Below are 9,819 nucleotides of genomic sequence, written 5' to 3'. Positions count from 1 at the left end.
GCAATCGCGAGTTTGAAGCTCGTCACAGCCATTCAATCCTTGGATCCTACTCGGAATACCACAGACAAGGTTTAGACTTTCCGGATCCTCAAGAGTGGCCGCCATCAATTCTAGCTTATACCACGAAGATTCTGATTAAGGAATCTAAGAGACGCTCATTCAGTCTGATGTAGAACGGAGGTGTTTGTCAGGCACACGTTCATGAGTTGAGGAAGGTGATGAGTGTCACGGATCATCACCTCCTTCACAATTAAGCGCGAATGAACATCTTAGATAGGAACACACACACGTTTGAGTGAAATAGAAACAATTGCATTAATTCATCGAGACGCTGCAGAGCTCCTCACCCCCAACAATGGAGTTTAGAGACTCATGCCATCAAAAAGTATGTAATTCAGATCTGAAAATGTCATGAGGTACAAGATAAGTCTCTAAAAGTTGTTTAAATAGTAAACTAGTAACCTAGGTTTACAGAATATGAGTAAACTAAGATAATTGGTGCAGAAATCCACTTTTGGGGCCCACTTGGTGTGTGCTGGGGCTGAGACTAAAGCTATCCACGAGCTGAGGCTTTTCTTGGAGTTGAACTCCAAGTTATAACGTGTTTTGGGCGTTCAACTCCGGATCATGACGTGTTTCTGGCGTTTAACTCCAGACAGCAGCATATACTTGGCGTTCAACGCCAAGTTACGTCATCTATCTTCGCGCAAAGTATAGACTATTATATATTGATGGAAAGCCCTGGATGTCTACTTTCCAACTCCATTGAGAGCGCGCCAATTGGACTCCTGTAGCTCCAAAAAATCCATTCCGAGTGCAGGGAGGTCAGGATCCAACAGCATCAGCAGTCCTTTTTCAGCCTAACTCAGATTTTTGCTCAACTCCATCAATTTCAGTCAGAAAATACCTGAAATCACAGAAAAACACACAAACTCATAGTAAAGTCCAGAAATATGATTTTTGCCTAAAAACTAATAATATTCTACTAAAAACTAATTAAAACATACTAAAATCTACATGAAATTACCCCCAAAAAGCGTATAAAATATCCGCTCATCACAACACCAAACTTAAACTGTTGCTTGTCCCCAAGCAACTAGATGAATAAAATAGGATAAAAAGAATTTAAGGAGTAATAAAATCTCCGAGTTTTAAGTGAAGCTCAGATTCTAATTTAGATGAGCGGGGCTAGTAGCTTTTTGTTTCTGAACAGTTTTGGCATCTCCCTTTATCCTTCGAAATTCAGAATGATTGGCATCCATAGGAACTCAGAATTCAGATAATATTATTGATTCTCCTAGTGTAGTATGTTGATTCTTGAACACAGTTACTTTATGAGTCTTGGCCGTGGCCCTTAGCACTTTGTTTTCCAGTATTACCACCGGATACATAAATGCCACAGACACATGACTGGGTGAACCTTTTCAGATTGTGACTCAGCTTTGCTAAAGTCCCCAGTTAGAGGTGTCCAGAGCTCTTAAGCACACTCTTTTTGCTTTGGATCACGACTTTAACCACCCAGTCTCAAGTTTTTCACTTGGACCTACATGCCACAAGCACATGGTTAGGGACAGCTTGATTTAGCCGCTTAGACCTAGAACTATTTCCTTGGGCCCTCCTATCCACTGATGCTCAAAGCCTTGGATCCTTTTCACCCTTGCCTTTTGGTTTTAAAGGGCTGTTGGCTTTTATTCCCTTTCTTGATCCAATGATTCCTTGTAATTTTTTTTTTCGCAAGCTTATTTTTCACTGCTTTTTCTTGCTTCAAGAATCAATTTCATGATTTTTCAGATCATCAATAACATTTCTCTTGTTCATCATTCTTTCAGGAGCCAACAATTTTAACATTCATAAAATTCAATATAAAAAATATGCACTGTTCAGGCATTCATTCAGAAGACAAAAAGTATTGCCACCACATATAAATAATTAGAATTTTCCTTATTAAAAACTCGAAAAAATATTGCTTTTTATTCTAAGAATCTACTAATTTATTCATGTTTGATAATGATGAGAAAAATAAATTATAGCTTAATTGGAGATAAAATCAAAATAGAGATACTAATTACTACTACTCCTATATAACTTCTAAGGTAAATTTCTATAAAAATACTATCACAGAGTTAAAGCTTAAAATTAGAACTTAACAACCTGTATTTTGGGAAGTGGATGTTCCTCTAGTCTGTGGGGTGCTTGGTCCTTCAAGGAATAGCTTCTGACGCTTTAGTTCCTTCAGTTCACATCCTTGCTCTTCCTGTTCCCTTAGGTGCCATGATCTTGATGAGTTTTAGCTCAGTGATCATGGCAACTCACACCAAACTTAGAGGTTTGCTTGTCCTCAAGCAAAAGAAAGAAAAGGAGAGGAATAGAGGGAGAGGCAATTTCGAAATCCAAAAGATATGATGAGTTGAAAAAGATTTGAAAAAGATTTGGATTGGAAAAAGATTTGTGCTTATGAATTAAGATACATTTGGCATTTTTGAAAAAAGGATTTTAGAAATTAGTGTTTTTAGAAATTAGGATTAAAAATTTTGGAATTGAAGGATGATATTTTAAAACATGTTTATGCAAGAAATTATGAATTGAAACATAAAAATCAGAAAATTTGTGAAGAAAAACAAATTTTACCTCCTCCCCACCATCCTGGCGTTAAACGCCCAAACGCTGCATGTTTTGGGCGTTTAATGCCCAATTGATGCTTCTCCTGGGCGTTCAACGCCCAGCTGTTGCTTCTTGCTGGCGTTGAACGCCAGGAAGTCCTTTGTCACTGGGCGTTTTTCTGAACGCCCAGGATGCTGTCAATCTGGCATTAAACGCCCAGAAGGTGCTTCTTTCTGGCGTTCAACGCCCAGAAGATGCTCCTTTCTGGCGTTTAACGCCCAGATGGCTACCCTTACTGGCGTTGAACGCCCAGTGGGTGCTTCTATTGGGCGTTCAATGCCAAAAACGTTTCTCACTGTTTTTTTCCACGCTAGTGAGCTTCCAGATTCCCCTGTAACTTTGTGAACTTAAACAATTGTTATTTTACCTTTTGAAGATACTTGGACACATACCTGTAAAGAAAAGGAAATTTATTTAATTAGTAAATAAACTTTGTAAATGGCTGGGTTGCCTCCCAGCAAGCGCTTCTTTATTGTCTTTAGCTGGACTATTACTGAGCTCTAATCAAGTCTCAGTTTTGAGCATTCTTGCTCAAAATTGCTTTCAAGATAATGTTTAATTCTTTGTCCATTAACAATGAACTTTTTGTTAGAGTCATTATCTTGAAGCTCTACGTATCCATATGGTGATATACTTGTAATCACATATGGACCTCTCCACCAGGATTTTAATTTCCCGGGGAATAATTTGAGCCTAGAATTGAATAGCAGAACTTTCTGCCCCGGCTCAAAGACTCTGGATGACAATTTCTTATCATGCCATCTTTTTGCTTTCTCTTTGTATATTTTTGCATTTTCGAAAGCATTGAGTCTAAATTCCTCTAGCTCATTTAACTGGAGTAAGCGTTTTTCTCCAGCTAACTTAGCATCAAGGTTTAGGAATCTGGTTGCCCAGTAGGCTTTGTGTTCCAGTTCCACTGGCAAGTGACATGCCTTTCCATACACAAGCTGGTATGGAGAGGTCCCTATAGGGGTCTTGAATGCTGTTCTATATGCCCACAGAGCATCATCCAAACTTCTTTCCCAATCCCTTCTACGGTTAATTACAGTCCGTTCTAGGATTCTTTTGAGTTCTCTATTTGAGACTTCAGCTTGCCCATTGGTCTGTGGATGATATGGAGTGGCTACCCTGTGGCTAACTCCATAACGAACCAAAGCAAAGTAAAGCTGTTTATTGCAGAAATGAGTACCTCCATCACTGATTAATACTCTAGGGGTACCAAATCTGCTGAAGATGTGTTTCTGGAGGAATTTTAACACTGTTTTAGTGTCATTAGTGGGTGTTGCAATAGCCTCCACCCATTTGGATACATAATCCACTGCCACCAGAATATAAGTGTTTGAGTATGATGGTGGGAAAGGTCCCATGAAGTCAATACCCCATACATCAAACAACTCAATCTCCAAGATCCCTTATTGAGGCATGGCATAACTGTGAGGCAGATTGCCAGATCTTTGGCAACTGTCACAATTAAGTACAAACGCTCGGGAATCTTTATAGAGAGTAGGCCAGTAGAAGCCACATTGGAGGACTCTTGTGGCTGTTCGCTCACTTCCAAAATGTCCTCCATACTGTGATCCATGGCAGTGCCATAGAATTTTCTGCGCTTCTTCCTTAGGCACACATCTACGGATTACTCCGTCTGCACATCTCTTGAAGAGATATGGTTCATCCCAAAGATAGTACTTTGCATCTGTGATCAATTTCTTTGATTGCAGCCTACTGTACTCTTTGGGTATGAATCTCACTGCCTTGTAGTTTGCAATGTCTACAAACCATGGCACTTCCTGGATGGCAAAGAGTTGCTCATCCGGAAAAGTTTCAGAGATCTCAGTGAGAGGGAGGGACGCCCCTTCTACTGGTTCTATTCGGGACAGGTGATCTGCTACTTGATTCTCTATCCCTTTTCTGTCTCTTATTTCTATATCAAACTCTTACAGAAGCAACACCCATCTGATGAGTCTGGGTTTTGAATCCTGCTTTGTGAGTAGATATTTAAGAGCAGCATGATCAGTGTACACAATCACTTTTGATCCTACTAAATAGGATCTGAATTTGTCAATGGCGTAAACCACTGCAAGTAGCTCTTTTTCTGTGGTTGTGTAATTTTTCTGTGCGTCATTTAGAACACGGCTGGCATAGTAAATGACGTGCAGAAGCTTGTCATGCCTTTGTCCCAACACTGCACCAATGGCATGGTCACTGGCATCATACATCAATTCAAATGGTAATGTCCAGTCTGGTGCAGAGATGATTGATGCTGTAACCAATTTAGCTTTCAGAGTCTCAAATGCCTACAGACACTCTTTATCAAAGATAAATGGCGTGTCAGCAGCTAGCAGGTTGCTCAGAGGTTTGACGATTTTTGAAAAATCCTTTATAAACCTCCTATAGAATCCTGCATGCCCCAGAAAGCTTCTGATTGCCTTAACATTGGCAGGTGGTGGTAATTTTTCAATTACCTCTACCTTAGCTTGATCCACCTCTATCCCCTTGTTCGAGATTTTGTGCCCAAGGACAATTCCTTCAGTCACCATAAAGTGACATTTTTCCCAGTTTAAAACCAGGTTAGTCTCTTGGCATCTCTTTAGAACAAGTGCTAGATGGTCAAGACAGGAGCTGAATGAGTCTCCAAATACTGAAAAGTCATCCATGAAGACTTCCAGAAATTTTTCCACCATATCAGAGAAAATTGAGAGCATGCACCTCTGAAAGGTTGCAGGTGCATTGCACAGACCAAATGGCATCCTTCTGTATGCAAATACTCCAGATGGACATGTGAATGCCGTTTTCTCTTGATCTTTTGGATCTACTGCAATTTGATTATAACCTGAATATCCATCCAGGAAGCAGTAGTATTCATGACCTGCTAGTCTTTCTAGCATCTGGTCTATGAATGGTAAAGGAAAATGATCATTTCTGGTGGCTGTATTGAGCCTTCTATAATCAATACACATACGCCACCCTGTAACTGTTCTTGTAGGAACCATTTCATTTTTTTCATTATGAACCACTGTCATGCCACCTTTCTTAGGGACAACTTGGACAGGGCTCACCCAGGGACTGTCAGAAATAGGATAAATAATCCCAGCCTCTAGTAATTTAGTGACCTCTTTCTGCACCACTTCTTTCATGGCTGGATTCAGCCGCCTTTGTGGTTGAACCACTGGCTTGGCGTCATCCTCCAGTAAGATCTTGTGCATGCATCTGGCTGGGCTAATGCCCTTGAGATCACTGATGGACCACCCAAGAGCTGTCTTGTGTGTCCTTAGCACTTGAATTAGTGCTTCCTCTTCCTGTGGCTCTAAGGTAGAGCTTATGATTACAGGGAAGGTATCACCTTCTCCCAGAAATGCATATTTCAGGGATGGTGGTAATGGTTTGAGTTCGGGTTTTGGAGGTTTCTCCTCTTCTTGAGGGATTTTCAGAGGTTCTATTATTTTCTCTGATTCCTCCAAATCAGGCTGAACATCTTTAAAGATGTCCTCTAGCTCTGATTCGAGACTCTCAGCCATATTGACCTCTCTTACCAGAGAGTCAATAATATCAACACTCATGCAGTCATTTGGGGTGTCTGGATGTTGCATGGCTTTGACAACATTCAACTTAAACTCCTCCTCATTGACTCTCAAGGTTACTTCCCCTTTTTGGACATCAATGAGGGTTCGGCCAGTTGCTAGGAAAGGTCTTCCTAGAATGAGAGTTGCACTCTTGTGCTCCTCTATTTCCAGCACCACAAAGTCAGTAGGAAAGGCAAATGGCCCAACCTTGACAATCATGTCTTCAATTACGCCTGATGGGTATTTAATGGAGTCATCAGCAAGTTGAAGACATATCCTGGTTGGTTTGATTTCTTCAGTCAAACCAAGCTTTCTGATAGTAGATGCAGGTATTAGGTTGATACTTGCCCCAAGATCACATAAAGCTTGCTTGGTACAAGTACCCTCTAATGTGCATGGTATCATAAAGCTCCCGGAATCTTTAAGCTTCTTAGGTAAGCTTTTCAGAATGACTGCACTGCATTCTTCAGTGAGGTAAACTTTTGCAGTCTCCCTCCAATCCTTCTTATGACTTAAGATCTCTTTCATGAACTTAGCATAAGAGGGTATTTGCTCAAGTGCTTCTGCAAACGGAATCTTTATTTCAAGAGTCCTGAGATAGTCTGCAAAGCGGGCAAATTGCTTATCCTGTTCCGCTTGGCGGAGTTTTTGAGGATAAGGCATTTTGGCTTTGTATTCCTCAACCTTAGTTGCTGCAGGTTTATTGCCTGTAGAAGTAGGTTGGGAAGCCTTTTTACAAGGGTTGTTATCAGTACTTGTATGTGACTGATTTCCCACTGGCGTTTGAATGCCAGGGGTGGAAGCTGGAGTGGCGTTAAATGCCAACTCCTTATTTGTTACTGGCGTCTGAACGCCAGAACTATGCTCCCTTTGGGCGTTCAACGCCGGATTCATGCTTGTTTCTAAGACATAAATTGTTTAGTTCAAAACCTTACGCTAAATCAGGATTCAATTCAATTCTATATAATTCTCATTTTAGACATCCTATTATTTTGGCGACTTACCCATTCAATTACTTTTGCACCGGACGTTCCCCAAATGGGTACTCTCGGGTCGGGTGAATTCCATAATAGACGCCTATTGGCATTCCAACCTTCCTTCTCCTTTCAGGGCTATCCGAAAAGAAAGAGAATTCAGTACTTCTTGGTCGTGAATATCTGAATAGGACAAACCGCCCCGTGGATATCTTTGCTTCGGAACAAAACAATTAGAATTAGACTCGGTCAACTGGAATGTGTATTATCAATATAGGGTATCTTTCAATTGAGAAGAGCTATCGAAATCCGAATTATAGAGCTACGACACAATCAAACCCAAACGAACAAAATGTAGAATTGAATCGTACCAGTCTCTACTGGGGGTTATTACCCGGATACTCGGGTTCAAATATCCACGGATTCGACGTTTGTTTACTAGCTTCATATAATTCAGAAAATACTAGTTTTCTCGAAGCCTCTTGCTCATATCTCTCATCAAAGGGTGCTATTCGATAATGTCTATCTAGCATATCCCCCGCTAATCCGAGTGAGCATTCAAATATCTGTCCTACATTCATTCTTGACGGAACTCCTAATGGGTTGAAGACCATATCAACGGGTCTTCCATTTTGCAAATAAGGCATATCCTGTCTAGGCAAAATTTTGGAAACGATACCCTTATTTCCATGTCTCCCGGCCACTTTATCACCTACTTTGATTTCACGTTTCTGCAATATATATATTCTAATAGTTTCTGGATTATAATTGGAACCTCTTTTTTTTTGAATCCATCTTACATCAACAACTCGACCTCTACCGCCTATAGGTAGTTTTAGACAAGTTATATTCAAATGAATAAGAAGAATTCGTATATATAGAAAGAGCTTAACAAAAGATATAAACATTTCAATAATTATTATTATTATCTCGTCGGAAATGGAACAAAAAATTCGTAGTTTTTCATTTATTATCAAATCTTTTTTATTTCTATTTCATTTATGAATCCAAAGAGATGCATATTCTTTTTTTCTTTTAATTGAAAAAAAGAAATTCAAAAATTTATCATTTTTGGATCACCAATTTAGTATTCCATTCAAATATTCCATTCAAAATATTTTTTCTTCTTATAAAATAAATAGATTCCAAAATAGATATTTATATGAGTTATAAGTAAAAATTTTTATTTAATAGAATTATTTTTATTTAAAAATTCTATTAAATAAAAATAAAATTGAAGTAGTTAACGGCGGGGTTACCCCTATTGTGGTGACGAATCTTGTATGTCCATGTTTGACTAACCAAGCAGACAAAGGACCCTGCATTTGAAGAGAACATGGATATATTTTATCAAAAGTTATTTTTAACTGAAATTAGTTTTTTTTTTTAACTTAATCCATAAATTTTCTGAAAAATCAGTATCAGCCTTGAATTTTGAAGGACTCGTTGAGAATGATTCTGATCTAGTTCATGGCCTATTAGAAGTAGAAGGCGCTCTGGTGGGATCCTCACGGACAGAAAAAGGTTGCAGTCAGTTTGATAATGATCGAGTGACATTGCTTCTTCGGTCCGAACCAAGGAATCCCTTAAATATGATTCAAAAAGGATCTTGTTTTATCGTTGATCAGAGATTTCTCTATGAAAAATATGAATCGGAGTTTGAAGAAGGGGAAGGAGTCCTCGACCCGCAACAGATGGAGGAGGATTTATTCAATCACATAGTTTGGGCTCCTAGAATATGGCGCCCTTGGGGCTTTCTATTTAATTGTATTGAAAGGCCCAATGAATTGGGATTTCCCTATTGGGCCAGGTCATTTCGGGGCAAGCGGATCATTTATGAGGAAGAGGATGAGCTTCAAGAGAATGATTCGGAGTTCTTGCAGGGTGGAACCATGCAGTACCAGACACGAGATAGATCTTCCAAAGAACAAGGCTTTTTTCAAATAAGCCAATTCATTTGGGACCCTGTGGATCCACTCTTTTTCCTATTGAAAGATCAGCCTTTTGTCTCTGTCTCTGTGTTTTCACATCGACAATTCTTTGCAAATGAAGAGATGTCAAAGGGGCTTCTTACTTCCCAAACAGATCTTCCTACATCTATATATAAACGCTGGTTTATCAAGAATACGCAAGAAAAGCATTTCGAATTGTTGATTCATCGCCCCTCCAGTCAAGAATTAGGGCCTCACAATGAATAGCCAATATGCTTTTATCTCATGCCTTTCTTCGTTCATGGTTCGATATTCTGGTGTCCTAGGCGTAGAGGAACCACACCAATCCATCCCGAACTTGGTAGTTAAACTCTACTGCGGTGACGATACTGTAGGGGAGGTCCTGCGAAAAAATAGCTCGGCGCCAGGATGATAAAAAGCTTAAGACCTCTCTTATTACTTTTTCAATATGAAAAAGTAATAAGAATTCAAAATGAAAAAGGTCGTCTTATTCAAAACCCCAATTATGAAATCCCTTCTCGCCCACTTCACACCTCGGAACGCACCGTTCTTATAGAGAGAGAGGCGCTTTCACATCTTCTTAAGCCGAAATGAAATGGCTGGGGAGAGGGAAGGTTCCCTTTTTTTAGTTTTAGGGTACTCCGGGAAACAGATCCAGTGGAGACGGGATGG

General features: G+C 39.7%; 1 non-coding gene across 1 annotated transcript in view; it reads left to right on the top strand.

The window, feature by feature from the left end:
* Positions 1 to 9,818: 9,818 nt before the first annotated feature.
* TRNAR-ACG (transfer RNA arginine (anticodon ACG)) overlaps position 9,819 on the top strand; it is a 74-nt gene continuing 73 nt past the window's right edge. The window contains exon 1 of the tRNA in view: position 9,819. This exon is cut by the window's right edge and continues 73 nt beyond it. This is a non-coding gene — a tRNA (tRNA-Arg).

Source organism: Arachis hypogaea, chromosome 7 (genome assembly GCF_003086295.3).
Source record: "Arachis hypogaea cultivar Tifrunner chromosome 7, arahy.Tifrunner.gnm2.J5K5, whole genome shotgun sequence".
Taxonomy (NCBI): Eukaryota; Viridiplantae; Streptophyta; class Magnoliopsida; order Fabales; family Fabaceae; genus Arachis; species Arachis hypogaea.
Note: the sequence above shows the minus strand (reverse complement) of the source record. Positions and strands in the feature narration are given on the sequence as shown.